Genomic DNA, 15,952 nt, shown 5'->3' with positions numbered 1-15,952 from the left:
ATGTACAAATCAACCTAGCTGTTGTTTTGCTTACCTACCTGGAAGCTTGTTACCTTCAAGTAGTCCTCTAGCTCAGTCAGTGTCAAGTATCCGTTCATCTTTGCTGTAGCCTGGCTGGGGCTAGTGTCCGTGAGAGAAATTTCGCTGTCTGAAGCACAACGATAAGAGTTTGTATGTCAATACTCTACAAAAATACCAAGGCGTAAGCAGTCAGATATTCTTTTCTAAAAGCAGTGAAAGAATAGGCATTTAGGTCACTGCCTGGCATGCCAAGTTCCTGCCCTGTAAAATTTTACAATCAAGTTATGAAACTAGAAAAAACATATTTTATGCTGACATGCAGAAAAATATTTATTCAAGCAAATTTCCTGTTTTCATACGCTAAAAAATTGTAATTCCAGTGTGCTTCATTTATTCTTTTTTTTTTTCCTTTTTTGAATGGTTCTAAGACATTTTCCACAGTGAAAGTTCAAATCCCTGTTACAATAAGCTTTGTATTTTGAGGACAGAAAAAAGCCATGCCCCCTAAGTAACCTTTTATATTGATTGTCTTGTTAGCAGCCAGTGTGTTGGATAACATAATACAGATGCTTAGGACAGGTTTAGGAAGGCAAATAGGGGGGGAAAAAACCCAAAATGTTTCTAGTTTTAAGAGTATGTGTTTAAGGGAACGGAGGTCATGTTTTGTAGAACCCCTCCACGAAAAAATGAAACACCCTCAGATATCCATATATAAAAAAGTGTTTGTATGTCAATACAAGCTATGGTATATATTCTCTTTTTCATCCATTTATTTGAATGGACAATATTCAAGTAACACCTTTCAACTTTACTATTTTCAGGGCAGCAAAATACAATGTTTGTCAGCACGTGTACAAGAAATGCCTTTATGCGCATGGAATTTAGCAAGCTACTGTACTTTTAAAAACATAAATTCAACTCCCATTTCTGCAGAGACTGACTTTCACCCTTCCATTCCTTCCATAGGTATGTCTTATACCCAAATCAAAGTCTCAACTGCTTCTGACTCTTCCCTCATGGCTATCTAACCATCTGTTTTAAACTCACCATGACAGCTTTTAACATTTCCTTTTAAGACCGGCATGTCTTGATCCTTTTCTGATGATTCTGAACAGCATCATCATTCTGTCTGACCCTCAAGCCTATTTACACGTCCTCTTCAAATGAAAGTTTTTGAATATACATGCCTCTTCTACTTGCAATTATGTGAAAGCACCCTTAAAAATGCTGTTTGGACATGACCTATGAGTGATTTTGCATATATTCAGAAGAGAAGAAAAACTTTTAGCCAAACTAGCCTACAGCCAAGAGACAGGAATGGAATTGCAGTGTCCTTTGTATGGCTGTCTCCATTATCTTACGATAAAATCCGTCATGTCATTATTGACTGGGCCAGTATGGTTGTGAATATAGATAATGTTAGCTAGCCCTTCCCATAAGATCCTAATTATGTCTTTGAGAACTTGGCTAAGATTATTTTATGTGGCCTGAAATTGTGCTTTGTAGAGGATCCATCTCAAATATATATATATATATTTTTTTAACTGTAGTCAAAGCAACACAGCTATTTCTGAGACTCTGGTTGAGTATAAGGGGTTTGATAGGGGTTTATTTACTTCTCTTTTTTTTAAACCTCAGCTAACTTCTTAAAATTTTTTCAGTGGGAATTTCAAGTGTTTGCATTCATGGACTTGAGATGTAATAGGAAAGTGGGGGGGCAGAAGGAGTGCTTCCAGATGATGGGTGAAGGGGGAGATTGGATGTGTAGGAAGGAAAAGGCAGACTGGTCAACACAATTAATAGTAACTGGGGGCAGAGCAGGAATAGCAAGAGACTGAGTCAATGAGACGCAGGAGAATCTGGTATCGAGCCTCAAGAGGGCCCTGTCTCACCATTAATTTCTTGCCAATAATCATGGAGTGGGAAAGTGTGTTTGTCGTTGTCCTCCAGCACTGGTCCATAGGCAGGATGACTGTCAAGGGACGGAAGAATTCAGTGGAGGGGTGCAGATGCATGCACATATACACATGCATGTGCCATCTCAAAGGCAGATTTCAGAGCTCCAGGTAATATTAGGGAAAAAAAGGCTGCATGTGCCACCCTCTTTATGTCTCTTGGCACGTATATATTCTTTAAACACACGAGTCATGTGCTGTTGTTTCTATGTAGTTTGAAGGCAAAGCAGACCCTAAAAATGATCCAGGGCTCTGTGGGGAAGGCAGCTGCTATGCAGGGGGGAAAAAAAGACTATGATTTTGTGGTTAAAAATGGTGCTGGAAGGAGGTTGTAGTGTGGTGGGGGTCGGTCTCTTCTCCCAAGTAACAAGCGACAGGACAAGAACAAATGGCTTCAAGTTGCACCAGGGGAGGTTTAGACTGGATATTAGGAAGAATTTCTTCACTGAAAGGGTTATCAAACATTGGTGCAGGCTGCCCAGGGAAGGGGTGGAATCACCATCCCTGGAGGTATTTAAAAGATGGGTAGACATGGTGCTGAGGGATATGGTTTAGTGGTATTTTTGGCAGTGTTACGTTAATGGTTGGACTTGATGATCTGAAACGTCCCCTCCAACCCAGATGATTCTATTAGATATACCTCTGCCACTGAGTTCCTATGCAGAGGACAGCAAGTCACTTAGACACGCTCACAAAGGGGAACTGATGGTGTGTTTTCACCTTCTGGGTGCCCCAGCCTGCTTCTGCCTTCTTCTGTAGGAATGCCGAACCTTCACAGCTATTGACATTTTGGCTTCAGCACAGAAAGCCACCAGGCAACTTTGTTTTCCTGAAAAAAAAGAAACAATTGCAAGAGCGTCACATTGGTTAGCCGGCAGGGATGGGCCTGTAGCTCGCCATCCCCACCCGTTCCGCTCTGCTGGTGTACGCCCTGCAGCCCGTAGGGACCGCTCACCCAGGCGGCGGGCGACCGCTGGAGCCCGGCCTGTGCCCGCGGTGCCCGGCTCGCCCCAGAGTCGAGCGGCCCCGGCGGCGCTTCCCCCGCCAGGCAGGAGGTGGCACCCGTGCGACAGCCGGCGGTAGCCCCGTGGCTGCGGGGTGGGCTGGCTCCCCCCGGGCCGGGGCTGCGGCAGCAGGTGCTGCGGCGGTCCCAGCAAGCTGGCGGCGTAGGAAGCAAACGTGAAAGGAAACGGGTTTAATACCTTTGGATGTTGTCGATTTCTATGCCTATTTCCCAGTATTGTAGCCTTGTAAAATCCAAGCGAGTCAGATGTTTGGGCTTTTACGGCGCGCAGAAGTGTGTTTGCAGAAAGCAAAGGGCTTTCTTGTTACAGCTGCGAGTCCTTTAATCTGGTTTTTCGCAGAGTTGTACCGCACAGCGCAAGCGCTCGCGGCTGCTGTCTTTCACAGAGGCGCTTCATGAACAAGGTACAAACTTACAGAAGTTTGGGGATATGTTTAAGTTGTTTGGAAGTTCGCTTTTTTTTTTGGAAGTTAAGTTGTCAGTTGTTTGGAAGTTCGCTTTGTACGTTGTAAGTAGCACCATCTATGAGACTAGAGAACACCAGTGTCAAGCACTTAAAGAACAATATAGACTTAAGATAAGAGCCAAGATAGGTGAAGGATTTTTTTTTCCCTGCTGCCTCAAGTGTCTGATGTATTACAGCGTTCAAAGCATTTCAGTATGCTTATATTGTATTCACACATATGCAATGTATTTGAAACATTCCTACCAAGGAGATTGTGGTAAAAACTGTAACATGCAGCTTGCTGGGTTTCATTGTAAAGTAATATAATCTCCACATGTGCGAAGGCCAGTGCAATATTTTATTTTTTGCTTACCCCAGGGAATGTGATATTAAATTTATCAGCTGAAGTATTTGAATGAGAACTCATAAATATTTTTTGAGGCGCATCAGTGGCGTACATGGGGAGGGAGAAGACATGCAGCACTGGGTGAAGAGGAAGTAGTTCATACTTTTCATCCTCCTCTGTCACATAACAGCTATGCCTTGGCCTTCAGATGGGGTACTGGTGAATTTTCCCAGTGACTGAAAACAAGTTTTAAATTGGGGAGCATTTGTTAGGTGCTGATTTTTATTGATAATTATTAACTCTATAGTGCATGGACTTCAAATGCTGTTCACATTGGATTCAGAGCTCCAGACACCTTGGAGGGGAGAGGAGAAGGCTCCCCAAAAGAGAGGTATCGTTCTGCAAACATTTCAGATGTACAGGGTGACTGTTGGCCTGCCCGTTTTTTCCGAAACGCTGTGATCGTAGGCACCCCAGCTGGGCAAGGGACTGCCAGATCTCAGAGGAGTCTGCGCGCTGTGGTGTTGTAAATGTAGTTGTAAATCTTCCAGGGCTTAAGCAAGTATCTCTGCATGGCATTATCCGGTGTTGTTGTGTGATCTAGTCTTTTGTCTGGAGTTAATTTGGGCATCTCCAAAACAGCTCTGTGGTGCTTTAGAATAATCCAAGCCATGCTGAGTTAGCAGTTCTTTGTCATCGTTGGCTCAGTGTTCAGCTTCAGCCCAAATTGCCCATATCAGGAAGGGTACTGAGAACATCACCAAAGATGACATTTTGCCACTGTAGAAAAACTTCTTGCCTCGACATCTTGAGTACTGCATACTTTGAAAAAAGGACTAAAAGGTATGGAAAAGAACATCTGAAGCTATTAAGGGGAAGTAATAGCAGGCTTATGGTGTCACTTCAGATTGGAGAGACAGCTGAGTGGGGATGAAGCTGATTTACAAAATCAAGAAGGCGACACAGAAGATTAGTGCTAAACCTGTTTACCAAACCCTACCACAGTAGATCAGGGAACATGCATTGAAACTGATAGAATGTAATATAAAATAGGTTTTTTAAAGTGCCTTTCTTCAAAGCATGTGATAAATTTCTACAACTTGCTGTTGCAAGAAAGTGTGGAGTCAGAACCCATCAAGAGGTTCAGAATGGATTAGACAAATCAATGGATAAAAGGTGCAAACCAGATACTCCTGGGAGTAGGCAGTGGTGTTCCCTCTGACATCTGAAATCTAATAGCAGGATGCAGGAGAAGCATGAGGATTGGCCCTCGGATAGTGTCTTATTTCACACGCCTTCCCTAAGCAACTTCTGCAACAGCCGCTGTAGCAGACAGAAAACTGGGTGATGGACATTGGTCTCACCCTGTGGGGCATTTCTGATAGGAAAAGATAAGATGGACATGCTCCCATGAGTGCTGAAACAGCCCAAATGGGCGCCTAAAACCTCTGGTTTCATGGTCACAGCCATAAAAAGTTACAAAAGGAATTGTTAGCACTTTAGGAGAAAGCAAACAAAGAGGAGGTGGCTGCTTCAATCCTTTGGAAGCCAAGGAGTTAGACTTTTTCAGGAATCTGCTTGATTAGCTCAAAACTGAAGGCTAGCAGAGACTGAAGGTGGCTCAGGGTGGTAGATTAAAGACATGAAAGAAGCAATAAGCCTTTTTACTATCATTTAATTTGAGAATATTAGAACTGTGAACATTCCTAATGCAGTTAGCTTTCTAGATACTTATTAAAAAGTATCTCATTAAAAAGCTCTAGGGTTTTTTTTCCCCCTGAGGTTGCCCTGGTTGTGCAGTGGACATATCTTCTGTGCCTTTGTCATTTTAGGTATTACATTGCCGCGATGCACTTCACTTGGAACTACTTAGGGAGCCAGCTCAGAAACGGAAGTCAGTCCAGGGCTGGATTTGTCACTCACCGTCTGCTGCCCCGCGTGTATATTGCCTTTGTGCATCAGGACGGGCTATTTCCACCCCATAGAGTCGTTAGTGATCCGGGCCTGCCCATATTAGACACCAGCTCTTCTCTCTCCGTGATACTTCATCCAGCAGAGGAGGTGAGCTGGCAGTTTTTTGGTGGAATGGTGAGGGAGCTCTTGGCGCTTCAGAGGGCATTTCTCCCTTTGATCTAAAATAGTCTATGTGCACCAGCTTCTCTGGCACACTGCAAAGTTCACCAGTTCTCTTAAGTTTTTCTGAGAGGAACAGAATCGTGAAGGTGGTGAAAGGGTGAGTGGGGGCAAGGATTTATTTGTTTTTTTCTTTCTCTTAGCTGTTGTTGGCCTGAGATCTGAGGAGTGAAGCTAAATTTGTAATTTGTAAGGACTGTATTTTAAAATATTTGCCAGTTGCTCCAGATAATAAAATAGGGATTTTTGTCCAGAGGAGAAGAAATGAAAATAAATAAACATGGATCTTTTTCACCTAATTTACGATGTGCAAATATGGTTCCTCCGCAACCTGCATGATTAACTCTCTTCAGTCAAGAGTGACCATCTTGATTACATCTTCTATCAATAAAAAGTCCTGAAACCTTTTTTTCATAAGAGAAAAGAAATCCAACAATATCAGATGACTGCAGTGTAGATTGTTTTGCCATTTATACTGGGATTTTGACTATATTACAGCCAATATATAAATTACAGTGCCTCACCTTTAACATCGCTGTCAGATTTTGTATAGACAGTTTAATGGAAATTACCCTTACTCATACCAACTTCACACCCAGTAGAGCTGGAAAGCTTTTTTGTATGGGCGTACTACTTGTTCCAACAGATGCTGGTTATGATGCAGCTTTGGTTTCTGACCACGTGGATGTATGAAGAGGGATTAGAAAGACTTGTTTAAAATGTTGCATTTGATTAACATTTTGAAGCCCAGTTTTCTTCTTTTAGAAACACTTTGTGGCTTAAGTGCTTATAGACGATAGTTGATTCCCGAAGGAGAAGGTGCAGCAGTTCCATGTTAAGGTCTCTGTTCAAACTTACTATCCCAACCTCAGAAATGTGTTTTCACTAACCTAAGAGTGTGATAAGCTCAGGCATTTGGCAGTGCTTCCACTGGAGCTGCTGCGCTGGGGTAGTGGTGGAGGTTCATGAAGTGAGGTGTTCTTTCGAGTCTATCATATCTCAGCTACTTTACAGTCTCTCTGGAGGGTCCCAGGCAGAGTTTCTACGAGCTGTGGCTTGGTGTTCACCAGATAGTACATGCGCTGCAGATGTCTTAGGCTGATCACCTGAAGTTTGTGATAACTACAACACATGGTACGTTTTGGATGATCTCAATAGTAAGTCTAGTATCTTATTTCTGAGGCATTTTTGCTGCATGAAGCAATAAATTCAATTCTGTCATCATTAGGCAGGTGTTTATATGTACTGCAAGACTTTAATCTCTCTCCAGGGAACAAAATACTTTAGGGGCCCATTCTACTACTTGGCGTTTGCTTTGCATCTCTGGCATGTTCCTGTTTCTCTCTATGCCAGGAGAGCAAGCATGGTTTCATGGTTAGGACATGGGTCTTGGATTGTTTCCCAGCTTTGCCAGTGATGACTGTGAAACATAGAGCAAGTCTGTCCCTCAGCTCACCAACTACAAAGAGTGAGGGTACTGTGGCTTTTTATTTCTGCTGTGTGTTGGAAGCTGTTTAGAACATAGGCTGCATTGTGCTGGATGTAGGTATCATGGATCACAGTCCTGGATAGGCCTGTACACAAAATCCCGAGTAATAATGGAAAGAAGTTTAATCTATGGAATGTTCAGTAAAGAGTCCCCCAAAATACAAATGATTTCCCGTCATCCTGTGCATTGATAGTCACATGATGTGCCAACTAGAGATAGACGGTTGTGATGTGACTACTGTAATGTTTGGGTTTGGGAGAGTGTCACTGTGTACCAACTCCATTTTCCTAAAACAGGTTTACGTAGGTGGTGAGCTGATTTATAACTGGATCGTGAATCAATTTTGTTCAGACCTACCCCAGTCTCACCCATGCGATGTCTCCCTGGTTCCTGTAGGAAGTCATGGTGGTCCCTCACATTCGTCATCTCTGAGGGACTGACTGTTACTGGCTGCAGAGGTTTCCAGGTCTGATGGCAGTTTGCAGCACCTGAACGGCCTGGAAAAGCTGGAGTCTGCTCATTGATAGTTGTCAAGCAGTCGTTAGTGAAATTTTGTGCTGAACCTTGGTGAAAACTACTTGAGTAGCCACAAGAAAATTCATAAAACAAAAAAGAGGGTAGAAGGAAATGCCTAGAAGATGCTTTGAGTAGAGAGCTTAGAAGCTCACTAGCTCTTATCATCAGAAACTTGACCTCGGGGAAGAAAAGAATAGCATTTTAAGAGTTTTGGATCCTGGGGGAAAATTCACAAAGAAATTCAGCAGGTTCTTGCAAGATAATTTTGGTATGCTGCATAAACTTGAAACAGCCCAGCCATAAAGGCAATGTTAAAACAATTATCTCAAGGAATTGTGGTCAACTGAAAAAAATAAATAAACATTTCCAAGTAAACTTCCTGTCCTTAGAAGATAGCATGGTAGGATAACATTAAGGCAAACAGAAAGACTATGAGAAGTCCAAACAAATCCTCACAGCTTTAAACATGAGCTAATTTGTTTTATGCATAAAGTCAAGACAGCAGCTACCATTTGCATCAAGCAGTTAGTGTTTTCTTTTAGCTATATTTAAAAAAAAAAAAGTATTCCATCAGATTAAGGTAAAATTCTTTGATTTACTCTTGAAAACATTTACAAATTCATCGCATTATAAAATGTATTTTAGTCTAATACTTCAGAAATCTGTGCTGATACAAAGGAGAAATTTCTACATTGTTATTTTGCAACTTTTAATTTGTTTATTTAAGGAAAAATGCACCATAATCTGATTTTTTTTTTCCCTGGGGAGTCTAGGAAAATAATTTTTTTTGCTTTCCTGACTCCCCCACTGCATGTGTTGGCACACACATGTATTTCCCTCCCTGAGGGAGGTAGTGTACTTGTAGATACTCACGTTATCTTTACTCATTTAATTCTGGACTTTAATAATAATGATATCAGCATTTCACACTAATTTGTCCTTAAAAATCTGAAGTCCTTAAGAATTTTTAAATGTGCAAGACTTTAATTGGGTATATTTTCATTCTAGCAAACAAATGTCCATTTTATTAGCTGTTTCCTGTGTTAGGAAGTTTCTCTAGTAGTGATTTCTACTGATTTCTCTTCTAAACTAATCCAACCCAATCAGTCTCTCTATGTAGGTAGTGTCCCCCCTGCCCTGCTGAAGGTGGACCTGCGCAGCCAGGAACGCTGAAGTGTTGGGGCAAGGAGGAGAGGAGGCAGGAGAGATCCTGATCTGTAGTTCAGTTGGATACAATCCTGAGCTGGGAACGGGGAGAGAGAAGTTTTATCCTTGAAGTTCAAGTAATTTCTTAGGACTTTGTTTTGGGGCTTTTTTTCTTCAATGGCTCTCTAAAGAAAAATGCAGAAGCAGTCCATGGGACAAAATGCCAGGAATGCTAGTGACTTCCTTCTGGTTAAGTGCCCTGATCTCTCCCTCGTCGTTTCTGTTTATGACTTCAAGGCTGGTTTGTCAAACCTATGTAACTACATAGAGTTATCACCCCTGACTCACCTTACTGCCAAAGGAAAACAAAACATGGGGGTCACTTCATCTCATCTCAAAGTAGGTATTTAAAATGGTGAGCGAAATGAAGCGCCTACTCAGGAACTGCGAAGGGAGCCTCTGATGACCAACCCAGATGTCCGCATACCTCTGGTGCGTGGGCCCTTGTGGTGCTGTGAGCAAAGGTACCTCAGGCCAGGTCTGGGTCAGACTCCCCCATTTAATTAGCCCTGTCTTAATGTGTTGCAGAAAAAGCCTGAGTTGAATGACCTTTAGTTTTCTTTTTCCGTGTTTTTTCTGCTGCAGTCTTAGTAGCAGCCACTAATATTTGTCAAATTTGGTAAGAATGGGGAGAATCTCCCTCCTTAAAAAATAAAATAAAAAAAACCCCAGGAATTCCCACAGAGAAAGAAGCGTGTTGTGCTCTGTTAGCGAGCTGTGTGTGGGGGAAGGCACTGGAAGAGGATCAAAGGCAGGGTCAGTGCTTAAAAATAGTGTGTACACAGTACCAAATGGCTGCTTTACACTGACCACAACCATCTAAAAACTGTTCAAAGTTGCAGTTTTGCTCTCAGCATGCAAGCTGGATGTACTCCAAAGCTCCAATTGCAGTCCGTGAGACTACAAACCCAGAATCCAAGTAAATGTGAGCACACTGTATCTGCCTCTTCTTTTAAAGGAAGAACTAGCAAGTAGGTGTAGAGACTTGGGCCCTGCATCCTTACTGGCTTAAGAGGAAGATGATACAGAGACTCAAATCAGGTTTGGAGAGTATTTAGTCCTAGAAATAAAATTCTTTGCAATGAAAACACCTTATGCAACAGAAGATCTTCCACAGCATGTTTATTCGGGATGGTATGTTTTAAAAAGCAATGGCTAGGGTATTTCCTCTCCTCTGAAAAACTCGGAAAGACACAGAGGACGCTCATTTTCTCCCCACTTTGTAGTATGGAGCCAGGTCTGCGTGCCCACCTTTTGTACAAACCAGCTGCTAAGACTTGGACTTGTGTCTAGCCATAGCGATACATCGTATGGGCAAAAAGCACAAAGGTGTCCAACTCTAGGAAAGATGCACAATTTTTCTTTCACTGAATATAGGAAACACAGTGACCCTACAAAATGCAGAACAGGTAAGGTCTAAACCCTTTTCACTCCAGACTGATGCTGAGATCAGCGTGGTACAGGGAACGTGCAGCTCTGGTCCAAATGGTGAGCCACATGAAGTGAAGGAGGAGGAATGAGCTAAAAGGGGTTTGCTGCATGGCTGAACCTCTTTCAGGTGACACAACCTTCTAGTTTTGCTCGGCAATGCCAACTGATCGCCCAACAGTTCTGGTAGATGTACCCATGCCACAGATCTGCCTAGTGTCTGAGTTACCCAGTCTTAATTTTATGCTTCCTGATTAATTTCCTCTGAATCATTTAGTATATCAATCCTGAGGTAACCAAATTACTAGTAGCTCTAGTAGAGTAGCGATGCTGTCAATAAAGCTTGGAGCACTCCTCATTCAGTTGTGGCAGAGACGCTCAGGCTCCCTCACCCTAGGGTAAAATTAAATACCAAAAAAATTCTTTATGGCCTTTTCTCTTGCCTGCCTATAGTAGCACAACTATCTTATGTCTCTGGGTTTTGGCAGAGCAGAGGGTGGGTTGCGTACCCCATTTTATGTCATCGCAAACAGGTAACTACTAAGAGCACTTGAAAGCGCAGGAGCAGTCCCTGAACGCAACCCGGTGAAATTAACTGCAGGGCCATGTCTCCCCTTAGAGCAGGAAATCACTCAGCTGACAGTATTATAAGGCATTACATAGTTATTAAGTGGTTTTCCAGTAATTTTTCAGTACTCAGCAGAAAACATTATCATAACTGATATACACGAATTTTCTCTTGTTTATGTGTGTGTATACAGTGTAACTGCCATTAAAGTGCCATTACATTTACAAAAGAGATTCTGAAAAAATGGCCTGGGGGTCTCCCAAATTTATTCTTTCAATGGCTGCAGATCAAATTTGCCTACTTAAAACAATATTTTTAAAAATTGACAGTGTTGCGGATCCCACCTGGAATCAAGTTGTGTTCCTTCTGTGTTGCATTTATAATGAGGATGGTTTAATTATTTAGCTGACAATGTTATTAACAATGTGTAAGAGAGAATAGAGTCTGGCCCCCCAAGCCTTTCTCCCTTTCCATCTCACCTTCCCGGGAGTCATCGTAATTGTAGGGTGTTAACAGAGGAAGAATCTGTGTTGGTTAGTCGAGTGAGGAGGTATATCTGGATGACAAAGACAGCATTCGGTGGGAAGGTGCCATACTGAATGTTTTCTGATTGTTGTGATATTTTAAGGCTAATGAGAATTTAGTACACATGTTGAGTGAAAGGATTTAGGCATCTTAAATCACCGAGAAACTAGCTTCATTCGCGGTTGTCTTCTGTTTCCTTCCACCTTGACTCCGGACGACTTCTGTAAGAGCAACCTGCAGCCCTAAATCCCACCCCAGATTTTTGTGTGTTACTGTTGGACATTGCCCAGGATCCATGAGAAGGCTGCTTCACCGCACATCACGGCTGTATTGCTTCAGCCCCCTCCGCTCCCCCATCAGCGCTGGAATCATTTGCTGGCCGTTGGGCAGCTTCCCCAGAAGTAATAGGTCTGTCTGCATTCAAACATTGTGCGTACACAACTTTGTCAGCTAAAAGCATGGGAAGAGAAGAAAAGAAACATACCACTAATTAAATCGTCAGTTCTGGTAAATGTTCTTGTACCAGCAAAAAGCTCTATTGAGAGGTTATAACTTATGTCATTTGGGTAGCTGGTATAAACACTGCTAGCAAAATTCTCTTGCCATTATATGCCACATCTCCACTCGGAGAGTTTGTTGTGAAATTTTGTACTGCAGAGAAGGCCTTAGCCACAGGGTCGAAGTGCCGTTACATTGAAAGTGAAGTTTCAGCTTTCCTGGTCTAGAGTGGAGTCTGAAACTGCATGAAATTGGGATAAATGGGCAACTGTGCCCCAATATCTCCTAACACTTTAAACAGTAGCTTGGCCTTTAGAGCAGACGCTTTGCGAATGGTGTCTCTGCGTGGAAGCTTCTCATCATCCGCAGAGCCTCCAGACGATGATCCAGAGCACGTAGGCTTCAGCAGAATAGTTTCCACCGACTCTTTTGGCAGTCTTGCCCTCTAGTTTCTTCGCCTCCTTTTGCTGACTTGAGATGGTGTGAGTACCTCTGCTCTCTCCGGGTATACGAGAGTGCCTGTGGCTGAGCAGAGCAAACATCTGGGAGCAGCAGCGAGGCTCCTGAGGCTGGTGTGTGGGCATTGGGCAACCAGCAGCACCATAAAGCCACCGGTGGGAAGGGGAAGAAGTGTAGCTGGACTCTGTCCGTGTGCCCTGTGCCTGTGGGCTGCCAGGACCCATCCCAGGGATTTTCCTGCTGGTGCTGCTAAATGTTTACTTGGTGCAAAAAGTGAAATGTGGAAATCCAATACAGGGCGGGGGGTGTGGTGTGTGTTACAGATAATAACCTTTCCACAGAGCCCACTGGGCCCCCAATCTTCTGTCAGGCAGTGGTGGCTGTTTCCAGTGGTTTGTACAGGTAGAAGAATTCAGATCAGAAATATTTCCCGTCTGTCTGACCTAGAACATCTGGACTTTGCTGAAGTCGTTAGTGCAGTTATTTCACTGTGAACTAAATGGCAATTAGCAGAGTGAGGCCACGCTAGACACAGGATGCATGACTGAAGGTTTTAAAACCCGTGGTGATCCAGACAAACCAGTACTAAAGTGCAGAAGAATGAAAGCTGCTGTTCACACAGATTTCATAGCTTTACTTGCAGACAAGAGGGAAATACGTCTTAACATAAGCTTCATTTTGAGGGAAATGCACACGTGGATTGTCCAATCTATTAATTATAATCGAATTAAAAGAAAGCGTTATTATATGTTTTAAACAATCCCTAGCAGTGCCACTGCTATCACTGTTAGTGTCTGGAAATTAAAGGAAAAAAAATAAAACCACGGTTTTCACTGTTTATCTGGTTGTGTGTGTATCTGTTTAACTTGATTTAGACTATGGAATTACTAGACTTGTCTGGTTCACTTTTCTTTAGGGGCAGTGCAATGTTCTGGTTTTCATATCCTATAAAAGTAGCGATGCCACAAAATTACAAGGGAAAGGCTTAGGTCCCTCAGTATAGATATAATTAAATCCAACTAAAGTATTTTCATTGCCTGAGATGAGGAATCTTAAATAAAATAAATGAGCTCAGGTAATAACAAAAAGATGATTTTTAACACCATATTATGAGACCATCAATGAGAATGTTCAATTACATATTTAAATTTAAATATTTTCTTTAATAAAACATACAGTCATCATCATATGGTATCATGCCTATAACCAGCTATACCTAACAGGACTGTAATCCTGTTGAGCTGCTGTAATGGCATGAACCACAAAAGCCAAACCCGAGTGGTTTATCAATGTCAACAAACTCCCAGATGGAATTACAGTCTTACATGCACCGTTTAGTTGTATGCTATTCATTATAACATATGACAAAAATTATGCTGCTATTAAAAATGCACAGATGAGAATATGTGTTGTTGAAGGGGACTTGTTTAAAGAGCAGAAGGCATCTATCGCTGCAAAGCAGAGTCATTTCCAGTGCAGTACCTTTTCAGGCGTATTTGCAGGATGATGGGGACTTGCGTTCAAGCTCTGAAAGAAATATAATGCTTCAGGATCAGTCAGTGGAATATTTCTGGTTTTGTCTCTTCAGATGCAGTTTTCTTGTGTTGTCTGCCTTTGGGGAAATCTGGCCACCTCTGGAGAAAGCGTGAGCTGGAGCACAGCACTGAGAATCTTCAGAAAATAAACTGCGAGGTGCTGGCCAGGGAAGTCCCATTGGGACTTTGTAACAGAGCAGGGAAACTTTTAGGATGTTTTAAGGATCATTATTTTGTAAAATCTCAAAACAAGTCGAACAGCACAGATTCCAAAGTTTGATGTGATGTTGGTGCAGTCACGTTTGTCATCTTTTTAGAAAAGCCCCAATGTAAAGAATATCTTTTTCCCAGCTTAAAATGAAATTGTGACTGGAAAGCAGTGCGATGACACAAACATGGAGCTAAATTGTACCAAGTAAAAGTGTTTTCTGAGTTGGAACTAGTTTGGCAACCCCCGAAGTATTTCAAGGCATCTTCACTGCTTCCAACGCCACAAGGTTCCACCTGTCTGTAGTTGAAATAGATGGACTTTCCAGTATTTACAGGCGTAATAGCTGCACAGCCTGAGAGGAGAGGTAAAAGCAGAAGAGGCTGAACCTGGGGAAGCAGTTCTCCATCCCATAGGACCCCCAGGAGAAATGTTAGTAGGATGACCAACCCCCAAGAGAGACATCAGCTCTGGGGATGACCAGACGAGTTCAGCAGTTCGCACCAGGGAAATGGTAAGATGGGCTGTGCAGTGAGAACAGTGTGCTGTTGTGGGTTTAATTCCCTGGTACTATATCAGAAACAGGGTGATAGAATTGTAGGATGGTGCTTTCTGTAGCTCTCATAGCTATCTAATTCCACCATCCTAGAGAAATTAAAGGCTTATACCTGCACAGAGCTGGCTGCTCCAAGTGCATTTTATGCAGGAACAACAATGGTGGAAAGAAACGGGATATGCGGGTGGGCTAAAGGCAGAAAACACTCCTTGAAATTCCACACTGCAGCGAGGAGATGCTTGGTGCGGATTTCTGCAGTACGTGCTGCAAATCTTGGTGTGTAAGTCATGTGTCTGGGGACATAAATCCTGTCCCCACGGTCCCCGATGCACCTCTCCAGTTGCAAACACGAGCAGCTGCCATCAGCAAGGGCAGTTTCTTTGAATTGCTGACCCAGCATCAATCTTGTCATCTGCTTTTCTTCTGAGCTGGATGTGCATGGAGCTGTCTTTCAAACATACTGACCCAGGCTTAGCGGAGGGAAAGCAGGGCACGCCTCGGCTTGAAAGATGGGTGACAGGAGCAGGGCAGTATCGACTGTACGTGGAGGACAAGCTCCAATTGCTTCAAAATGGGCAGCATGGACATCAGGTTCATTTGCAACACGGCAAGAGATTTTGAGGGCAGAGACTAGGAAATCAGCTTGAGCTGGGCAGAAATATTTTCATCAGGTTAATCTTGGATTTTCTTTGTTTTAGTAAAGCAGATTTCATCCCAGTGTTTCCTCAGGCCTCATCCCCTAGATTCCTTCATAAATTTTCCTCATGTAGAAGTCCAAATTTCAAACTTTGTTTTCATGACAAAATAAAAAAAATATGTAGAATGAGAAAGTTTTCCTGTAAGATTTTTATTTTGTATTTTTCATTGTCATTTTTATTCTGTAATTCCATAACATGTCAGAAGAAACATGCTTCAGGATAGTAGAAATACTGCCATAACATGTAATAGTTGCAATATTTCACATTCCTTTTTAAAAACTGAAAGAGCCTGCTTTGTAGTGACTGAAGTATCAAATCCTCTTTTCCATAGCAAATATCTCC

The sequence above is a fragment of the Larus michahellis genome, chromosome 3, assembly GCF_964199755.1.
Source record: "Larus michahellis chromosome 3, bLarMic1.1, whole genome shotgun sequence".
In the NCBI taxonomy this organism is placed as follows: domain Eukaryota; kingdom Metazoa; phylum Chordata; class Aves; order Charadriiformes; family Laridae; genus Larus; species Larus michahellis.
The sequence above is the reverse complement of the archived record's forward strand: the minus strand, read 5'-3'. Positions refer to the sequence as shown.